The 22,588-nt window shown below is 37.3% G+C and overlaps 1 pseudogene; it reads left to right on the top strand.

Annotated features, from left to right (window-relative positions):
* The window catches only part of LOC112624342, a 41,953-nt pseudogene that overhangs the window by 303 nt on the left and 19,062 nt on the right, over positions 1-22,588 (top strand).

The following is a 22,588-nucleotide window of genomic DNA, read 5'->3' as shown; positions in this document are numbered from 1 at the left end:
CACAGTCTAACTCCTGCTTAGCTAGAAAAAACTCTAGTGGAAGTTTTGTGGGAAATGATGACATGCATATGAAGGAAAAGACTAGATAAGAGAGCAGAACTTCTGAATCCAAGATATAGTACCTTTGGAAATTTTTGTTTTGTTTTGTTTTGTTTTTCAGATGAAATTCCAATGTTTATTAATTGGTTGTTAAATTTGAGGCAGAGAGGATCATCACCTCCTTTTGATTTCGCTAATTCATTGCTTAAGACTCATCAACTCTTTTTTCAGAACCCTATGAATTGTTCAAGTATCCTAATTTCTTAAACAATTCAAAACTGATGATTCCGATTCCTACAGACAAACAGAGAAAGTGTTAAAGTCTGATTAGTCCACCCCTGGTATTGTTTTGAAGTCCAACTATGTTGCTATTGAGTCTGTGGTCCAGTATAAGTAGACAGGCCTTTGAACATCATACTATCATCCTTTGGTCAAGGGACCTCCTCCATCTCAACCAAAGTTGTAGCTCTTAACTACTGATACCTTTTTAGTTCCTGTGAACAATCACATACATGGGTATCAGTTGGCTCCAGAAGCATCCCCCACAAAAGGCTCCAGAGCATAAATGTACTTCCTATAGTTTTCACCTCCTTATCCCCCTTCACCTGTATCATCTAGTGCTTTTAAAGGTTTTTATGGTGAACCCTCAAAAGCCAAAGGGTTTACTCATGTCCTTTGCTTCCCAAACTTTCTAAAAGAGGTAATTCTTAATGGTTTCAAGATAGTTGCCTGACAATTCTCCCTCTAGAAAAGAAGAAATAAAGACAATTTGAATATCAAATGGGGTACCTGCTATCATTTGAATGTGGGTTGTTTGTCCCCATCTAATCTCATGTTAAAATTTGATCTTCATTGTTGGAGATGGGGCCTAATGGGAGGTGTTTTGGTCATGGAGGCATATCTCTTATGAACAGATTAATGCCCTCCATCTATGGTGACTGAGTTCTCACTCTATTAATTCCCATGAGACCTAATGTCAAAAGGAGCCTGGCACCTTCCCTCTTTCTTTCTTGCTTTCTTTCTTGACATGTTATTTCTGTACATACTGGCTCCCCTTCACCTTCCACCGTGAGTGGAAGCAGCCTGAGGCCCTCACCAGGTGCAGATGCCCTATCTTGATCTTCCTAGACATCAGAATTGTAAGGCAAACAGACCTCTTCTTTTTCATACCTAACCTAGCATTGGGCACTCATTTACAGCAACATGAAATGATTTAAGACAGTACCCATCTGCTAGAGTACCCATTACACAAGTAATCTCTGAATACTAGTTGAGGCTTAGTTTCAACTCTAATTAAATATTTATTACTGTTATCAACATGGCTTTAGAGTTTTACCACAGGATCAGAGAAACTCACAGGATAAATTTTCGACCCATTAGGAGGTCATCTTAACATGTAAAAGCTGTTAACTTGCAAAACAGGGAAAAAATACAGAAAATTGTATAACGTGCTTGCCAGCTAAATGAGACAAATGAGTTCAAAATTATATAAAAGAGTGATACATGCATTTGAATTTTACAATGGTAAGGAGTCTTTAAGTGGAGAGAAGATATCAGCATGTCTTCAAAGTCAAATAAATAAATCATTTAGACATCTAAAAAATTAGTAAAACTGATAGCTAAAATCTGGGGATTGGGTTGAAAATTAAAATGAAAATAAGATAATATATAAACTAACACTCATGTTTTGAAAGTTCAATCCTTTGATATCATATTGAAGCCTTGTTATAATAAAAATAAATAGGACTCTACTAGAGATGGGGGGAGGAGACAGCAAATATCAAATTCTTGCCAAGAACTTTTTTAGCTGCGTATACTGAAAAAGATGTGAATGAACTTCCAGTTTATTTGAGTTGCTCTTACTGTTTCCTTGTGATGTTTTTAATCATAAAAAGTTTAGTATTAAGCACAGACATAATTATATTAGAGTATCTTTTTGATACTTAATATCATTTGTCATATTGAAGTATTTAACAGTTTACCATTTTTTTAATTACACTTTAAGTTCTTAGGGTACATGTGCACAACATGCAGGTTTGTTACATATGTACACATGTGCCATGTTGGTGTGCTGTACCCATTAACTCGTCATTAACATTAGGTATATCTCCTAATGCTATCCCTCCCCTCTACCCCCTCCCCACAATAGGACCTGGTGTGTGATGTTCCCCTTCCTGTGTCCAAGTGATGTCATTGTTCAATTCCCACCTATGAGTGAGAACATGTGGGATTTGGTTTTCTGTTCTTGTGATAGTTTGCTGAGAATGATAGTTTCCGGCTGCATCCATGTCCCTGGAAATGTTTAAGGCCAATGAAACCAAGGTATGCCTTATCGAAACTTACCAGATGCCTTTAATGCCATATAATCTCTGCAAGAGGCCAAAGGGGAGTTGTTTCTGTGTTATAAAAATTTATAAGGAGCAGTATAAAAACTGTTAAAAGAAAAACCTTAAACAAATTAAACAGTTGAATTGTGCAAAGAATAATTCCCAAATTGGGCAGCTTCCAAACCAGAATAGGTTCATAGAGGTTCCAGTGCAGCCACGTGGCAGAAGAGGATTTATGGGCAGAAAAAGGAAATGATACACCAAAAAATGGAAGTGAGGTACAGAAATAGCCAGATTGATTACAACTCAGCATCTGCCTTATTTGAACATGATTCGAACAGTTGGCCACCCTTGATTAGCTGAAACCCATGATTGACAAAAGAGTAGATTATAATCCGTTTACACATCCAGTTAGGTTGCCGTTTACTATTTAGGGAGAAACAGGCTGAACTTAAAATGTGTAAGGAGGCAGCTTTAGGCTAAATTTAACAAAGCAATGTTGTACACTTCTTGCCAGGACTTAATAAGTCTGTGTAAACAAAAGACCTTGAGGCCTAAGGAGGAAAAAAAAAAGGAGAGCTTTATTTTCTATTAAAACAAAAAACAAATAAACAAAAACCCAATCTATTAAAATAACAACAACAACAAAAATCTGCAGATCGGGGAGACACTGATGTAAAATGAAGGTGTGCCATGGGAATCAAAGAGGGAATAGGGCTTAAACAGGGAAAGTTTCCCTCAATGAGGTTTGTATATGCAAATGAAGGATTAAAACTCATTAATTCCTGATTGGTTGAAAACAACTGAGTCCCAGTTAGGTAGTTTTCAAGCTCAAAACCAGATGTCTGAGTTGTATGCCCCTTACAGGCAGTTGGTGGGAGGAGTTTTCCAGCACTCCTGCTGTTTTACAGGAACAGCAACTCACCATCTCAGCTCAGAGATGCAAACATGTTTGGAGCTGCCCTTTCTGGAACAAATAAGCCATGACATCCTTGCTCTTACCACTGCATTCCTATTATCTTAATTTGGTTTCTGTCAACCACAGGGAGTCCACCTCATCTCAAGAGCATGGGGTCTTACCTACAGTTTCATTTCACATCTGCAATAACTGTGTTAATTGACTTTCTTCCCAGATCCCACCCACCCAGCCTGTCATCCTAGAGCCTATGGGGGCTAGCTAAAGACAGGATCTAAACATAATCAATATCCTATCCATAGCTCTGCAACCCAAAAACCACCCTTTGTAGTAAATGCCTCAGAAACAGTCTCTCTCTGTGGAGGGAAAGCAATTCCTTTTATTCTCTGGAGTTAGAATTTAGCCTCTTTAAAGTAATCACAATAAAATAAGTTCTGAGAACTGATGTTATGTAACTCATCTTGTGACCTTAAAAAGACAAATGATGGGGTTTAATTGGTGAAGAAAAAAGGCTTGAAAGGAAACAACACTAATATGTCCATCAACCCAACTGATCTCTGTTATCAGCCCATGAACGCTGCCCCTGAGTTATCCCCTGTACCCATCCTTGAGATACCTTCATTTCTGGTAGATTTATTGCATATTTCTTGCCACTCTAGAGGTGACATGATGACTTTGTTGCTTCTCCAACATGCTGGGATGTCATAAATCTTTGAAAGGGTACTTCAAGATGAAATGAGCCATTTTCTATCCCGGGGTCTTCATATCATCCTATATCCCTCTACCCAAGAAGTTAGGCATGGTCTTCACCTGCTTTCAAACATACACACCCATATGAGAAAACCTGTCACTTCCACCCCCAAGGAGAAGGTCTCCTATAGAGGGACTCATCCACATCCACAACCTCGTTATTTCCTATCAAGCCTTTTGTCTTCACCAAACTGTTATAATCATTTCCTCATTTGGGGTTGGGAGGTTGGGAGAAACTTAGCTCCTCTTATCCAGCTTTTTTTCTGATTTTTTAAAATCTCTACCTTGGGTCATTTCCATTCTACTCAATTCCTCAAGTTTGAAACACAAAAGGCAAGAGAAGAATTCCTTTTACCACTGTTTCAGTTACAGTATCCCTTCCTGAGATATGGGGCTCAGAATAGTATCATTTGCTTAATGGGGAAAGGTCCAAGTATCAAAGAGAATACACAAAGACTAAAAAAAAGTGAGTATTTTAAATCCGATCGTGTCAGCCTAGCTCTGTCACCTTCACAAACCCTCCCCTCTCCGAGTATCCATTCTCTCATTCCAAAATGGGGGAAATAAGAGCAATGTTGTAGAATGATTTTTGAGACTGGAGATCATGTGGATAAGTACAAAACTAAAACAGAAAGAACTCTAAAATTTTAAAGAATAAAATATTTGGAACTTAAGCTAAGAAAATTTAGAAAAAATAACTATCAAATCAAAACATTTTAAAGAATAAAAATACAAGTAAAACTGGAGGAATTTGGTTTCAAAAAAGAAAACAATAACTATTTCAAACAAAATATAAAAGCTATCAAAACAACCTAAAATCATGAGAAAGAAAAGATAATAAAGCAGTAACAGAACACATTCTTAATAAAACACAAATGCAAAAAAGAGAAAAGAGCTGGAGGCAAAAAATTGCATCTTTATTAGAAGTTTACAGTTGGCAATGCCCAGCCACCAAAGACAGTTTCCCCAGCTAGGGGACCTTGCTCTTATAGGGAAGCTTGGGAAGCAGGAAAGATGAAGCATGCTGCAGGGCTGGGGCAGTCAGCACTCATGAGAGGGTTTTCTTGGCCTTCACCAACAGCCTCGTGTTCCCGGGCATGATTAGAGAGACATCAGGTTGGCCCTATGGCCCCCAAATTATAGAGCTTATGTGCAGACCACAAATTCAGTCTAAGAAGAATGGAGCACTTAATAAGTATTCACACCTTTTGCTTGAGACAACTGGTTAAGTTTGGTATGTGTGTGTTGGGGGAGAGAAGATGTTTGAGTTAGATTCCTTACACTGTCTGCACTCAAAATTCCAGATGGATTAAAAATTAAAATGTAGAAATTAAATAATAAAAATATGTAAAGTAAAGGCAGGTCAGGAGCAATGGCTCAGGCCTGTAAGCTCAGCACTTTGGGAGGACGAGGTGGGCAGATCACTTGAGTCTGAGAGTTTGAGATCAGCCTGGGCAACATGGCCAAACCCCATCTCTACAAAAAAAAAAAAATACAAACATTAGCCAAGCGTGGTGATGCAGGCCTGTAGACCCAGCTATTCCTGAGGCTGAGGTGGGAGGATCACTTGAGCCCTGGAAGCAGAAGTTGCAATGAGCCGAGATGGCACCACTGCACTCCAGCCTGGGTGACAGAGTGATACTTTGTCTCAAAGAAAAAAAAAGGTAAAGGCAATTTTTTTTTTTTTTTTTTTTTTTTTTTGCATTAGGATGGAGGAAGCTTTTCCTAGCCTGACGCTAAAGATAGAAACCATGAAGACAAAGCTCGGATATCTGACTACCAAAAAATCAAAACTTTGATCCTGAGAAAAAGATTATAAATGAAGCAAAAGATCTACAAAAAAGTGGAAGGAAATATTTATGACATACATGAGAAATATATATCTTCTATAAGACATAGTAATATGTAAATACCTTAATATATAAATATTCCTTACAAATTAATAAAAATGTGATAAATACCCCAATAAAAATTGAAAAATGACATTAATAGGTAATTCACCCAAAAAGAAATGTAAAATCAAATAATGGGATAATAATTCTGTATATCAGGTTGGCAAAACATAAAATAACACTCAATGTATGCCAAGATATAGAGAAACTTGTGCTTCTATTTGGAGGCAATTTGACATAAAGTATCAAAAGTCTTAAGCATTCCCTATCCCAGCAACTTTTCTTCCCGCAATGTATCCCAAGCACACAACAAATTAATAAATGTCTCCATTTCATTCAATACATACTTTTGAGAACCTTCTGTATGCCATGCATGGCTGTAGATGTGGGGGATCAGCAGTGAAAAAAATGCTGTGCACCCCATCCTCAGCTGTCATGGAGTTACAAGCAAGAAGAGACTTTGGGCTACATATTCAGTTATAATAAAGGTCAGGGTTCTCCTGCAGTGTGTATTCACACCATTAGCTAGTGTAACGCAAAGAATCCAAGAAATTTCCCAGAGGAAAGAATCTCAGTAGAGTAAAAATTAGCCTGGCAGTGAGTGATTAGGAAGAGTATTCTGAGGAAATGGAATAACGTGCAAAATGCTCAGAGGCAGGAGAATGCATGGTACATATAAGGAATTGTAGTTCATTATGATATGCATATAGAGAATGGGTTGGGCAGTGGCAATAAATGAGACTAGAGAGGCAGGAAGGAGACAGAGCATGAAGAACTTTCCATACGTGTTTGTTTAAGGATAGTCATATAAACATGGTTTAAAACAGTAAAAACTTGAAACAACCTAAATTTCCAACAGTTGCAATCAACTAAATAAATAATTATTTATCTATATAATGTTATATTGCACAGTTTTTTAAATGATCAAAAAGCCCTCCATTTGTTGATATGGAAACATACCTACAATACGTTGTTAAGTTTAAAAACAAATCCAGACATCTAAGGCAGTTTGCAAAACAACGCATATGTTATGATCTTGTTTTGGAATGTATAAATCAACAAATCTGGGAGTCTTTGTGCCAAATGTTGAAGTGGCTATCTCCAACTAGTAGGGTTATGTTGATTTGTGAGAAGATGCTGAAGTGTTTTTAAAACACTATCATTCCTACTGATAAGGAACATTACAGATACCCTTTCCCTCTCCAGTTACGTATCTGCTATGATAGATCCAGGTGAACAACACCTCTGTGAATCTTCCAGAAATAAACTGTCAAAGAATGACAGTAGGACATTTAGCTATTTTATAAACAGAGTATTTAATTGCCTCTGAGGGTGTCTGTGGGTCAGAACAGTAAAGGAACAAAAATAAAAACAAAACTCTTATAAAAGAGACAGGTGAGAGAGGAAAGAAGAATTTCTGCAGAAAACAAAATCTAGGAAGACTGAATAGTGTTCACACATTGGTAGGAAGGTAAGGAAACTGACTAGTAGGCAGCCAGAGAAGAGGTTAGTTCTGTCTTCCAATAGGCTTTACTTGGACTGTCAAAGAAAACAATTTCAGTTGACAAATTCTCCAGAAGCCCTAAGGGTTTCGCTGTGGAGCACATGAATCAGGTTGTCTCTGGAATGTCTGCCACTTTCCTTCCATAGCACCACCCTATTAGTTAGGCCAATACAAGGTGTGCATCATTTCTTCCCTTAAAATTTCTCACCAGGTAAATGCTCCCACCAGAGCAAAGTTCTCATGTTGCTTCTATCCTGGTCCATACAGCCTACCCTGCCTTTCCATTAATCACTTAGCACAGAAAGTCCAAGGCCCTGATTACTAATCCTGGTATTAAAGGCCTCCAGTGATTTGGCCCTGTCCTTCCTGGCCTTAAAATGCATTCCCTACAAGCACCCTGTGCTGTAGTTCAGTGTTTCTCAAAGTATGGTCCTGGGGCTACTGTCTTCCTACTGAAACAGAAATGCCCAGGGTGAAACCTGAAAATATGCACTTTAAGTTTACTCCTCAAGTCACTGTTATACATACTAAAGTTGGTGAACTACTCCTAGTAACCTGGGGTTGGGGAGACCAACAAGGGCACTGGTGCAAGAGTCCAAGGGAGGGTGTGGTAATGAATGAGGGCCTAGCCCAGGATACTTTCCATCCAAATGCATTCCTACTGAATGCACATGGACAGAGCGGAGAGAGTCACTTCCAAAAACCCAGGCCAGGAAGGAGGAAAAGAAGCTGCTTTTTACCCCCATGGCATGTGGAATTTTGCTGATGATTTATCGGAATTCTACCCAAAGCTGGAATGACCCAAATAACTCAATGAAGCCATTTGGAAGGGATCTGATACTGGAGTTTGCTTTAAGAAGTCAATCTGCAGAGAGTAATTTGTTGTGGTTGAAAAGACAGATAAAGACATTTTCCAAAATTTTTTTCTGGAGCAGAATGCATCAGTGCTGAACAGGCCCATAAAACTGGTATAGATCATTCTCTTCATTTAACAGATGTAGAGACCAAGATTAGGAGTGGAGAAGTAGTTCATCTGAGGTTGGAAGGAAAAATGGAGAAATTCAGACTGAAATAATATCCTCTCTCCATCTTCACTTTTAGACAGGATACTGAATCATCAAGCCTCAACTCCAGGGCTGACATGATGGATGGTTCAATGTGAGAGAACAGGAGAAGGGACTAATACATCTGTTTATTTCCAGGAAGCTATAGAAATTCTGGCTGTGAATAAAAATATATTAGGGTTTTGGACTCTGTAGACCAATTGTGGAACTTGTTTTTAAAAGCAGCATTTTAACATCCAAGCTACTACCTCTCTGCAGCACATTTTTATCTTCTTTTACACTACTGTCTAGAACATGTTCTAAAAGACAGCCATGCAAACTGTATCTTATGTTGGCCACCTTGTCAAGCACAGAAGGAGCAGGAAAACATTGGGCCAAACACTGACCAAACATTTGCCTTGTGGATCAGCTCTCCATTGTTATCAGGAATCAGAGCAAACAGTTGCTTTAAGTCAATTGTTGACAAGCAGAGAAGCATTTCTTTGGATATCAGATGCATCTTTTGGGATTTGAACATCTCTCAGGTGGACCACCTGCACAAAGTTGAAGATGATCGTGTACCATGTTACCTCTGGGAAAATGTATTCCCCATAATCGGCAAGGAGTTAATCATATCACTTGATAATTACAGTGAACTTCATCAAAAAATCTTCAATACGTGTATTTTACAGCATGTGTATCATCCAACCACTACACTTCAGAGAATGGTTACAGGACTCACAACACATTAAACTAGGGCAACATCTGAAGGCTCCAGAAAACATATTTGGGCTCAATATAAGGAACAACTTGCTGACTTTTATGTTTCTCAAATAAACAGAATAACTGCCCTCAGGATTAGTGAGTTCCTTTCCTCTGGATGTGGTGAACCAGAGGTTGGCCACACCTTGGCGGGAATGTGGCAGTGATGCCCTGAAGGTCCTTTACAGTCTTGCTATTATATGAATCCATGAACTGGTGACAGATCACCTAAATGCTCCTAACCTTGAGAGCCCTAAAACTGTTCTCTCCCTTCTTATCTTCATGACACACTTCTAAACTTAGTAAATCCTACAGAAGATTTAGGAGTGACTCAGAATCTTAACTTCCACCCAAAGATCAATTATACATGTCTGATTTCTTGAGGTGGAAGAAGAAAGTCTACTCCCATGAAAGGAATCATTTACAAATAAAATATCGCTGTTGAAAACTTGAAAAAAAAATTCTCACCAGGTAGAGTCCACTCACTGCAGTTTTGTTAACAATACCTAGTGGATACTTTATTTCTGGGGCTTTGTAAAAATGGGAGAGTAGATTCATTAATAATGACTAGAATTGCACTGTGAAAAGGACAGAATTCGCTGAAATGTATTTTGTATAATGGAATTTAAATGCTATAATATGGTATTTTCATATAAATTTCTGATTTTTGCCTAATAAAGAATGCAGGACCATCTTAACCCAGTGTTATAAGGAAGCCCAGCTTTTCATTTTTCTTCAACATGCAGGTTCTGCCATCTCATCTTTCTTTCTTTCTTAAGTTTATTTATTAATCTTTTTTTGAGACGGAGTCTCACTCCGTCACCCAGGCTGGAGTGCAGTGGCACGATCTCAGCTCACTGCAACCTCTGCCTCTCAGGTTCAAGCAATTCTCCTGCCTCAGCCTCCCGAGTAGCTGGGACTACAGGAATGCACCACCACGCCCACCTAATGTTTTCTGTATTTGCAGTAGAGACGGGGTTCCATCATGTTGGTCAGGCTCATCTTGAACTCCAGACCTCAAATGATCCGCCCGCCTCAGTCTCCCAAAGTGCTGGGATTACAGACGTGAGCCACTGTGCCCAGCCTCTTCTTTATTTCTTCAAACATTTGTATTACAATTGTTGCCTCCTCTTATCAGTCTTTTCCTGTGTAATGAACCTCTGTGAAACGCTCAAGACTCCAACCAAAATCCTAGGGAAGTGCTCATAATGAATAGCAAACTTGCCTAACTTGTTTATGTTTCAAATACCATTAACTGGTTTGGAATCTGGCTCAGAGTAGGTTATCAAAACCTATTTGTGTAATGAATTAATAAATCTGTGAAAGTGACTAGATAGATCACTATTATTTTTATTTTGCTGAAGTGGAGGGAACAATATCTGAAATCAAGTCTGCGAGGCATTTGGAATTCCAAGAAGGGAATTATTTAAGAATGCACATAACAAAATTTCTTTTTAAATTTCGGGTTGAATGTAGAAGATATAGGTCTATTTCTTCTTAACTTCTAAAATGAATATAGAAGATATAGACCTATTTCTTCTTAGCTTCTAAAATATGCACAAACCAATCATCTAGGTACTAGCAAAGCCCACAAAAACACATGAATATTAACCTCTTAGTGTCTTCTCAGAGTTGAGAAAGCATTAAATCTATTTATTTATTGGAGTACAAACCACTAATTATCCACCCATATGCATTTTTCCTTTCTTCCTTTAGTAATAAAAACATTGAAATTTAGCTTTCTCAAATAATGACCACATTCATCACCTCACTAACAGTTGAGTATGGCAATGTGACTAAATTGTAATCAATGGAATTTAAGCAGAAATGATTAATGAAGTCCTAGGTGATGCCCTTAAAAGATAGAGCATGTTTCCATGTTCTCTCTGTCCAACTAGCTGAAATAAGACAGTGATAAAGGAGCTGGAGCAGCCATCGTGGCCACAGGATGGAAGCTGTATGTGGAAGATGTCAGAGCAGCATGATAATAGAAGGCATGGTCCCTGATGGTCATGGAGCTGCCATAACAGCCTCAGAGAGTCTACCATACAAACATTAAAAGGAAATTAACTTCCGTCTTCTTTAACCCACTATAATTTGCCATCCTTATGTTGGAGCAACCAAGTAATATCCTACCTAATATATTGACAGTAGGTCAATTATAGTGTAAACAGTTTTAATTATCAAACTTCACATGTTGAAAGCTATTGTAAAAGCAAAGCATTCCAAATAAATTAAATAAGAGATTGTAAAAATGTTAGCCTGGTGCCTATAACATAGTAAATGTGAATACTATGTTTTTAATTACAAAAGCACAGTATGAATCCAGAGAAAAAATGAGAGTATTAAAACAGAAGACCAATATTAGCAATACAGATATTTGCCAAAGTTATCTTCAATTTAATTATGTTTTATTATCTGCCATATGGTTAATAAATAAATATACTACATTGTTCTGAAGTTACAGTGGTCAACAAAGAAAATAAGGTCCCCACTCTTATTTTCTAGGTTTATGGAATGACATAAAGAACAAGCAGATAAATAAGACTATGACTGTAATTATAAAATTAAAAAATAAGAGTGATGTGCCAGATGATGTCTGAAAACTATTCTTGATTTTTGGGGTCAATAAAATGTGTGTGTGTGTGTCAGAATGCAGACAAAGAATGAATTTTAATCATAAAATTAACAAAATAAAAGAGTGATGTGCCAGATGATGTGTGGGAAAACTATTCTTGATTTTTGTGGTCAATAAAATGTGTGTGTGTAAGAATGCAGACAAAGAATGAATGTGAACATATTCAGGACTCTGGACCTAATAATTAAAAACTTATAAAACCAGAAAGCAAATCACAAATGCATAGAATTTTTAGAGTTGAAAGGAAACAAAGCAGTATTATAGTCTGGTCTTCTCACTTCATAGACAAAGAAATTAAAGCCTGTAAGTGTTAAGAACCCTGTCCAATGGGAAAAATTAACTAAAAGTAGAGTCTGTACCAGAGCTCAGCCCTCCCCACTCTCAGTTAAGAACTCCTATGTTCTCTTCATCAAAATTGAGACATTTATAGAATCACTTCCTGAAGAGAATTTACTTTCATCAATTTCCTTTTGGTGGGTTTTAGAGTATTTAGCATGCAACAGGCACAGAAATATCAAGCTGAACCAAATTGGATTTCCTCAAGCTGGAAAAAAAAGCTATATCTCGACCTATATAAACTAAATGACTGACACAGTTTGTTCTAACAGTAAATCAAAGAGACATGCTGTGACTGCTAGGATGTAGAATTGGTGAGGAGAAATAGTACTTATTATTGACATATTCCCAAGCATGCTGCTATGCTGTTATGATTGGCAGAATTCCATGTACCCTACCCATCCCAACCACCAAAATTTCTCACCCTAATCCTTGGAACTGTCGATATGATTGATGTTATTTCCGTGGTTATGTTATATAGCAAATAGGAGATTAAATAAGAGACCTAATCTAATTGCAAGAGCTCCTTAAAGGAAAAGGGAGAAATCAGAGAGATTTGAAACACAAGAAGGATTTGCTGCACTGTTGCTGGCTTGCAGATGGGGAGACCATGTGCAAGGACTAGAAAGTGGCCTCTAAGCCTGAGCGTGGTCCATGGTTGACAGTCAGCCAGGAAACAGAGATCTCAGAGACTAAAAGAAACTAGATTCTGCAGATAGCCTGAATGAACTTGGAAGAAGATTATTCCTCACAGCCTCCAGCTAAGAGCCCAGCCCAGCCAACACCTTGATGTTAACCTTGTGGAGAACCCAGTTGAACTTGTCTAGACTTCTGATCTACAGAACTGTGAGCTAATAAAGAGGTGTTGTTTTAAGTCCCTCTGTTTGTGAGATCTTTGTTTTGTTACACAGCAATAGAAAACAAATGCTTTTGTCAATTTCATTTATCATATTTAAGCCACAATAAGGACATAAAGAGGAGGGTGTTATTAGCCCCTTTTTTCAAATAAGAAAAATAAAAGGCACAGAAATATAAGGTGACTTTCCCAAGGTCTCACAGACAGGGGAATCCAAATTTAGTCTGACTCTTTACAAAGTAGATATGTGGCACATAGGAAGTATGTAAATAGTTAACCCTCAGACAACTTGACAAAAATATTTTGAATTGGAAAACTAGCTGCCATAACTAATAATTTTAACTCATAAACTGGCAAAGGTTACAGCATTTTACAAACTCTATGTGCTTCCTTTGGATGTGTAGAAACCTAATTCTGTGTTCATTTTTGTATCACATCATTTCTGATAAGTAATAAATTTAAAGTAAGCAACAAGAATCCAGTATTGTTAAAAGCTGACAGGTTTGTGCTGATTAGAAGATGAGTCTCTAAGCCTATGACTAAAAAGGGTAGCACGTCCTAATTTAGAATGTTTTATATTAGATTTATCATATGGATTAAAAAATACATTTTAAAACTGGTTTGACATGTTTCCTTTAAGTGTTTAAATCCAAATAGCTGATATTTTTTAAGACATGGGGCTAGAATTTACAAAGAAGACCAACAATCAGAAATTTTAGAGTATCAAAATACCTCAAACGTCCCACTAAGAAGGATTTCTGAAATTTCACTCTGAATTCCACTGATCACACTGTGGAAGGATTTATTTGTCCTCAGACAATCAAGATACAAACAATCATAACAATGCAGGTTGAGAAATCATAAATAATCAGTTCAAGTCACTGTATCTCTAGGAAATGAAAAGAGTTTGAAATATATTTTAAAGTGTTCATCCCTATGTAAATGCATGCCTTTCAATAATGTTCTCATAATTACCTACCTACAGTTCTTATATAACCCACTGTAACACTTCAAAAGTATACTAAGATGTATTTCAGGGACTCCAGTGATCTAAAATAACTTCCTTCTCCTCTGCTGAAAGGCAAAAGAGAGAAGCTTGACCTCGGCCATCTTTCAGTGCTCTGAGATTTTGAAGGGAAAGATCTCCTCGCTCTTCCCTTCAGGTTCCTCATTGTTAGTGAGTATAAGTTTGGGATGAGTAGTAAAAGTCTCTTTGGTGATTAACCTATTCCTTCTCAGAGACCCTTCTATGTGGGACAGTCCCTTCTCTAGTTGGCTTCTCTTGGTCTCACACAGCGAGGAATGTGTGTGCAGCTAAGCTTCAAGTTAACCACCCATTAAGTGAGATAAACCTCAGAATCACTTCACAGCATTGAAAAAGTAATGATATAAAACTGTCAAATGCCTAGCAACAGGCACTTTCCTTCACTTTCTCCCATTACTAAATTGGGAAGTGAAAAACTACCTGATTTTCCTCATAGGCCAGGCTTGGGACTTCACAGGGAGATCCCTCCCTAGCCATGACTTCTTGAAATATTACCTTTATCCCGTGATGGTTTGATTTCTCTCCTATTGAATTATAATTTTTATGAGGAAGAGGCTATTTCTCCTCTCAAAAAACTTTCCGCCACACTAAGCATACCGCCCGACACATATCAGGCACCTGTAAATGTATTTTCTTATTTTAAAAAATGGCTAGAGAAATCTAATCTAAAGAAGTTGAAAAGTCTGGGGAAACCAGTGTATGTAATGTGGTGCTAGGATCTCTGAGTTAAGAACTCCTTGGTCTCCTTAGTTTGAGAGGTACTTAGCCTAATGATCAGCACCTTGCCTAGAGATATTAAAGCAGTTCACTCACACACATTTACACAAAGTTCCAGTCAGAACTGCCAGACAGGAGATGGGTTACTGAGGAAACATACTAACCTACACAACAGCAAAGAAAAATAAGAACAATTACCCATTAAAGCAGCCTAATCTTTCATTCTTGAATCAGGATAGACCAGAATCAAAAATATATAACTAGTAGCACAAAATATAAGAAACAAAATATCAAAAAAATAGAAAAAGCTTAACTTTTAGAAACCTAATGTGAGTGCTTAGAGATAATAGAGATTATACTGATTTTATGAAATGAGAAGAGGATGATATAAAAAGGGAACAGAAAACAGTCCCTGAAAAGTTAAAATATTATTTCTAAAATTATAATAAACATAATAAAAGGACTTGAACTATGCAAGAAAACCAAAAAAAAAGGCTTTTTAAAAAAAACAGAAATTACAACAGATAAAAAGGAAGCGTTAAGTGATATAGGATATCAAACATGCAACTAATAGAAATTTCAAAGACAGAAGAAACAAAAATTCAGGAAATGTTCAGAGAAATAAACAAAAAAATTCCCAGATCTGAAGGTGTAGAATACTTTTTTTAAAAGTCCCTCATCAAGTGCCTAAAACAATTGATGAAAAAACACTCACAAGTGAAATAAAATTAGGACATTTCAGAACACCAAAGCAGTAAAAAGATTTTTTGTTTACAATAGGAAGATGGAATAGGGAGTGACACCAGGAATTTCCTCGGGCTCTCCTGTCTCCTCTCACCTAACAAAAAAATAAATCAAAACTGTAAATAAACAAGCGCATGGTAACCACTTTTCCTCCACACAAGTGACCACCCAGTGGGCCAGCTGAACAAGGTGTCAGTCTTTCCCCTGAGTTCCCAACAGAATGGGACCAATGCCTGGGTGAATCAAGCAACCAGTAGTCACAGAATAAGAGTTGTTTCCCTGATGCTAGCCTTAGTCATGACTCATGCAGGAATCAAAACACGTGATTCAATCTGAGATACACAGATAAATCTACGCCAAGACACACAGCTCAGGGCCATTTCAGGAGTTTCCTAATCCCATACTCCTGTCTACAGATACACGTTGTCAAAACTTCTGCCAGATCTGTTAAAACTATAATAGAGGTTTCACAGGACTCAACAAATGCAGCAATAAGCAGCACAGTGCAAAGCACAAGCTAGCCGACAGGCAGCAACACAACTCAAAGAACGTGTTCCAGCAGCAACTCAAAGTACAAGTTTCCCAGCAGGTGGGAGGGCCAATTAGCAAGCCGAAACAAGAAAAGACCCTTGGTGGTGGTGGTGGTCATTGCTGAAATACACTGCTTGCAGCATGAATTATTGTCATCACCCACCCCTTAGAGATGAGATGAACCTCTCATCTAACACTGATGACCTCTCATCATCATATAGACTGATGATGCCACACATGTACCAAAAGGATATGAAAAGATTTATCACTAACATAATGAAACTTTCTGGGGAGAACAGGGCCTGTTCTCAATCAGGTCCAAAATTGGTCTGAGAGAACAAGGTGAGGCTTTGATCTTTATTGTGGTTTAGGGGTAGGTCAGGCCAGAAGGGAGTTAAATGACATATTCAAAGTCCTGAAAGAAAAAAAGGAATGCCAACCCCAAACACTATACCTAGCTAAGCTATCCTTCAAAAATGGAAAAAGAGTTAAAACTTTCACAGGAAAACAAAACCTGAGGCAGTTGACCACCAGATCTTCATTACAAAAAAGTGCTAAAAGATTTCTTCAAGTTGAAGTAAAAGGATGCTAAACAGAAACACAATAACATAAGAAAACATGAAACTCACTAGTAAATGTACATATATAGATGAATACAAAATACTACATTACTATAAAAATAACAGGTAAAGTACTTTTTTTTCTGAGACAGGGTCTTGCTCTGTTGCCCAGGCTGAAGTGCAGTGACACCATCTCAGCTCACTGCAGCCTCTCTTCCAGGCTCAAGCAATCCTCCCACCTTAGCCTTCAAAGTTGCTGACACTACAGGTGTGTGCCACTGTGCCTGGCAAACTTTTTTATTTTTTTAGTAGAGACAGGGTTTCTTAATGTTGCCTAGGCTGGTCTCGAATTCCTGGGCTCAAGCAATCTGCCTACCTTGGCCTCCCAAAGTGCTGGGATTACTGACATGAGCCACTGCACCTGGCCCTGGTTAAAGCTCTTTTAATTCTATTAAAATGTTTAAACACAAATATATTAAATATAACTATAATCAAAAAGTATGTTACAGATACGAGTATGAATACATGTAAATTATTATACCAATAACAAAAAGTGTATGGGGGTAGTTAAAGTATAGAGTCTTTAAATGCAATGAAACTAATTGTTAGCAACTAAAAATAGACTGTTATAATAAGATAATTTAAGTAAGCCCAAGGTAACCACAAAAAATAATATATAAATTACACTGAAGAAAGGAGAAAGGAATCACAGCACATCAATATAAAATGTCATCAAAAAACAAGGAAAACAACAATAGATAAAAAGACAGATGAAAGATAAGGTTAACAGTAAACAACTAATAAAATGGCAATAATAAATCCTTCCCTGTCAATAATTACCTTAAATGCAAGTGGATTAAAATTCCCACTTCATTGCATTTGCTCAAGACAAAGAGTGTCTCATAGTTTTTTAAAGAAAAAAAATGACCCAACTGCATGCTGTCTACAAGAAAGCTTACTTTACATTTAAGGATACATATAGGCTATTAATAAAGGTACAGAAAAAGATATTCTATGAAAATGGTAACCAGAACAGAGCAGGAGTAGCTACATTTATGTAAGACAAAATAGACTTTGATTCAAAACCGTTATAAGAGTTAAAGAAGGGCCAGGCACGGTGGTTCATGCCAGTAATCCCAGCACTCTGGGAGGCCAATGCAGGTGGATCACCTGAGATCAGGAGTTCAAGTCCAGCCTGGCCAACATGGTGAAATCCCATCTCTACTAAAAATTTTTTTAAAATAGCCAGGCATGATGGCAGGTGCCTGTAATCCCAGCTACTCAGGAGGCTGAGGCAGGAGAATCACTTGAATCCAGGAGGCAGAGGTTTCAGTGACCTGACATCACAACACTGCACTCCAGCCTGGGCAACACGAGTGAAACTCCATCTAAAAAACAAAAATCAAAGAAGAACATAATATAATTATAAAATGATCAACATAGTAGAATATGTAATGATTATAACTATATATGCACCTAACACCAGAGCACATGAACATTGACATAGCTGAAGATAGGAATAGATGATTATAACTATATATGCACCTAACACCTGAGCACATGAACATTGACATAGTTGAAGATAGGAATAGACAACAACGCAGTAACAATAGTAGAATTAAACATCCCAGTCTCTATAATGGATAGGCTATCCAGACATAAAATCCATAAGGAAACAGTAGAACTGAACAATACTACAGATCAAATGAACGTAACAGATATGTACACAAAACACTTCACCTAACAGAGAAGCAGAATACTCATTCTTTCCCAGGGCACATTGATGGTTCTCCAGGATAGATCACATGTTAGGTTCAAAACAGAGTTTAACAAATTTAAGAAGATTGAAATCATATCAAGTATCTTTTCTAACCACAATGAAATGAAATTTAAAATTAACAATAAAAGAAAGCTGGAAAATTCACAAATATGTAAAAACAAAATAGTATTCTCTTGAGCAAACATTTAGTCAAAGAAGAAATCAAAAAGAAAATTGTAAAGTTTCATGACATATCAGAAATTGAAGATCAACTTACTAAAATAAGTTGTGAAGACAAGATTAGAGAGAAAAGAATGGAAAGGAATGAACAAAGCCTTCAAGAAATATGGGACAATGTGAAATGACCAAACCTACGATTGATTGGTATACCTGAAAGTGACAGGGAGAATGGAAACAAGTTGGAAAACAACCTTCAGGATATTATCCAGGAGAACTTTCCCAACCCAGCAGGAGAGTCCAACATTCAAATTCAGGAAATACAGAGAACACCACAAAGATACACCTCAAGAAGAGCAACCCCAAGACACATAATCATCAGATTCACCAAGGTTGAAATTAAGGAAAAAATGTTAAGGGCAGCCAGAGAGAAAGGCCAGGTTACCTACAAAGGGAACCCCATCAGACTAGCAGTGGATCTTCCTGCAGAAACCCTACAAGCCAGATAAGAATAGGGGCCAATATTCAAAATTCTTGAAGAAAAGAATTTTCAACCCACAATTTCATATCCAGCCAAACTAACTTTCATAAGCAAAGGAGAAATAAAATCCTTTACAGACACGAAAATGCTGAGGGATTTTGTCACCACTAGACCTGTCTTACAAGAGCTCCTGAGAAAGCACTAACTATGGAAAGGAAAAACTGGTACCAGTCACTGCAAAACCACACCAAAATATAAAGACCAATGACACTATGAAGAAATCACTTCAACTAATGTGTAAAATAACCAGCTAGCATCATGATGACAGAATCAAATTCACACATAACAATATTTGCCTTCAATGTAAATGGTCTAAATGTCCCAATTAAAAGACACAGACTGACAAATTAGACAAAGAGTCAAGACCCAATGGTGTGCTGTATTCAGGAGACCCATTTCAAGTGCAAAGACACACATAGGCTCAAAATAAAGGGATAAAGGAATATTTACCAAGAAATGGAAAGCAAAAAAAAGCAGGGATTACCATTCTAGTCTCTGATAAAACAGACTTTAAGAAAACAAAGATCAAAAAAGACAAAGAAAGGCAATACATAATGGTAAAGGGATCAATGTAACAAGAAAAGCTATCTATCCAAAATATATATGCTCACAATACAGAAGCACCCAGATTCGTAAAACAAGTTCTTAGAGACCCACAAAGAGACTGAGACTCCCACACAATAATGTGGGAGACTTTAACACCCCACTGTCAATATTAGACAGATCAATGAGACAGAAAATTAATAAGTATATTCAGGACTTGAACTCAGCTCTGGACCAAGCAGACCTAATAGACATCTACAGAACTCTCCACCCCAAATCAGCAAAATATACATTATTCTTAGCCCCACATAGCACTTATTTTAAAATCAACCACATAATTGAAAGTAAAACACTCCTCAGCAAATGCAAAAGAATGGAAATCATAACAGTCTCTCAGAACGCACTGCAATCAAATTAGAACTCAGGGTTAAGAAACTCACTCAAAACTGCACAACTACATGGAAACTGAACAACCTGCTCCTGACTACTGGGTAAATAACAAAATGAAGGCACAAATAAAGATGTTCTTTGAAACCAATGAGAACAAAGACATAACGTACAAGAATCTCTGGGGCACATTTAAATCAGTGTGCAGAGTGAAATTTATAGTACTAAATGTCCACAAGAGGAAACAGGAAAGATCTAAAATCAACACCCTAACATCACGATTAAAACAACTAGAGAAGAAGGAGCAAACAAATTCAAAAGCTAGCAGAAGACAACAAATAACCAAGATCAGAGCAGAACTGAAGGAGATAGAGACACAAAAAAATCCCTCAAAAAAACCAGTGAATCCAGGAGCTGTTTTTTTGAAAAGATTAATGAAATAGACCACCAGCTAGACTAATAAGGAAGAAAAGAGAGAAGAATCAAATAGATGTAATTTAAAAATGATAAAGGAGATATTACCACTGATTCCACAGAAATACAAACTACCATCAGAGAATACTATAAACACCTCTATGCAAATAAACTAGAAAATCTAGAAGAAACGGATAAATTCCTGGACCCATACAACCTCCCAAGACTAAACCAGGAAGAAGTCGAATGCCTGAATAGACCAATAACAAGTTCTGAAATTGAGGCAGTAATTAATAGCCTACCAATCAAAAAAAGGCCAGGACCAGATGGATTCACAGCCAAATTATACCAGAGGTACAAAGAAGAGCTTCTGAAACCATTTCAAACAATAGAAAAAGAAGGAATTCTCCTTAACTCATTTTTTTGAGACGAGCAACATTCTGATACCAAAATCTGGCAGAGACACAACAAAAAAAGAAAATTCCAGGCCAATATCCCTAATGAACATTGATGCGAAAATCCTCAATAAAACACTGGCAAACTGAATCTAGCAGCACATCGAAAAGCTTATCAACCATGAACAAGTTGGCCTCATCCCTGGGATGCAAGGCTGGTTCAACATCTGCAAATCAATACATGTAATCCATCACATAAACAGAACCAATGACAAAAACATGATTATCTCAATAGATGCAGAAAAGGCCTTCAATAAAATTCAACATCCCTTCATGCTAAAATCTCTCAATAAACTAGATATTGACGGAACATATCCCAAAATAATGAGAGCCACTTATAACAAACCCATAGCCAATATCATACTGAATAGGCAAAAGTTGGAAGCATTCCCTTTGAAAACCGGCACAAGACAAGGATGCCCTCTCTCGCCACTCCTATTCAACATAGTTTTGGAAATTCTGGCCAGGGCAATCAGACAAGAGAAAGAAATAAAGGTTATCCAATTAGGAAAAGGGGAAGTCAAATTGTCCCTGTTTGCAGATGACATGATTGTATATTTAGAAAACCCCAGAGTTTCAGCCCAAAATCTCCTTAAGCTGATAAGCAACTTCAGCAGTCTCAGGATACAAAATCAATGTGCAAAAATCACAAGCATTCCTCTACATCAACAATAGACAAGCAGAGAGCCAAATTATGAGTGAACTCCCATTCAAACTGCTACAAAAGAATAAAATTTGGAGGAATGCAAGTTACAAGGGAAGTGACAGACTCTTCAAGCAGAACTGCAAACCACTGCTCAAGGAAAGGACACAAACAAATGGAAAAATATTTCATGCTCATTGATAGAAAGAGAGGACACAAACAAATGGAAAAATATTTCATGCTCATTGATAGAAAGAATCAATATCATGAAAGTGGCCATACTGCCCAAAGTAATACATAGATTCAATGCTATCTCCATCAAGCTACCACTGACTTTCTTCATAGAATTGGAAAAAACTACTTTAAATTTCATATGTAACCAAAAAAGAGCCCGCATAGCCAAGACAATCCTAAGCAAAAAGAACAAAACTGGAGGCATCATGCTACCTGACTTCGAACTATACTACACTGCTACAGTAACCAAAAGAGTACTGGTACCAAAACAGATATATAGGCCAATGGAACAGAACAGAGGCCTCAGAAATAATGTCACACATCTACAACCATCTGATCTTTGACAAACCTGACAAAAACAAGAAATGGGAAAGTATTCCCTATTTAATAAATGCTGCTGAAAAAACTGGCTAGCCATATGCAGAAAGCTGAAACTGAATCCCTTACTTACACCTTATACAAAAGTTAACTCAAGATGGATTGAAGACTTAAATGTAAGACCTAAAACCATAAAAACCCTAGAAGAAAACCTAGGCAATACCATTCAGGACATAGGCATGGACAAAGACTTCACAATTAAAATGCCAAAAGCAAGGGCAACAAAAGCCAAAATTGACAAATGGGATCTGATTAAACTGAAGGGCTTCTGCACAGCAAAAGAAACTATCTTAAGAGTGAACAGGCAACCTACAGAATGGGAGAAAATTTTTGCAATCTATCCATCTGACAAAGGGCTAAAATCCAGAATCTACAAGGAACTTAAACAAATTTAAAT

This window comes from Theropithecus gelada, chromosome 5, assembly GCF_003255815.1.
Source record: "Theropithecus gelada isolate Dixy chromosome 5, Tgel_1.0, whole genome shotgun sequence".
NCBI classification, from domain to species: Eukaryota; Metazoa; Chordata; class Mammalia; order Primates; family Cercopithecidae; genus Theropithecus; species Theropithecus gelada.
The sequence above is the reverse complement of the archived record's forward strand: the minus strand, read 5'-3'. Positions and strand labels throughout refer to the sequence as shown.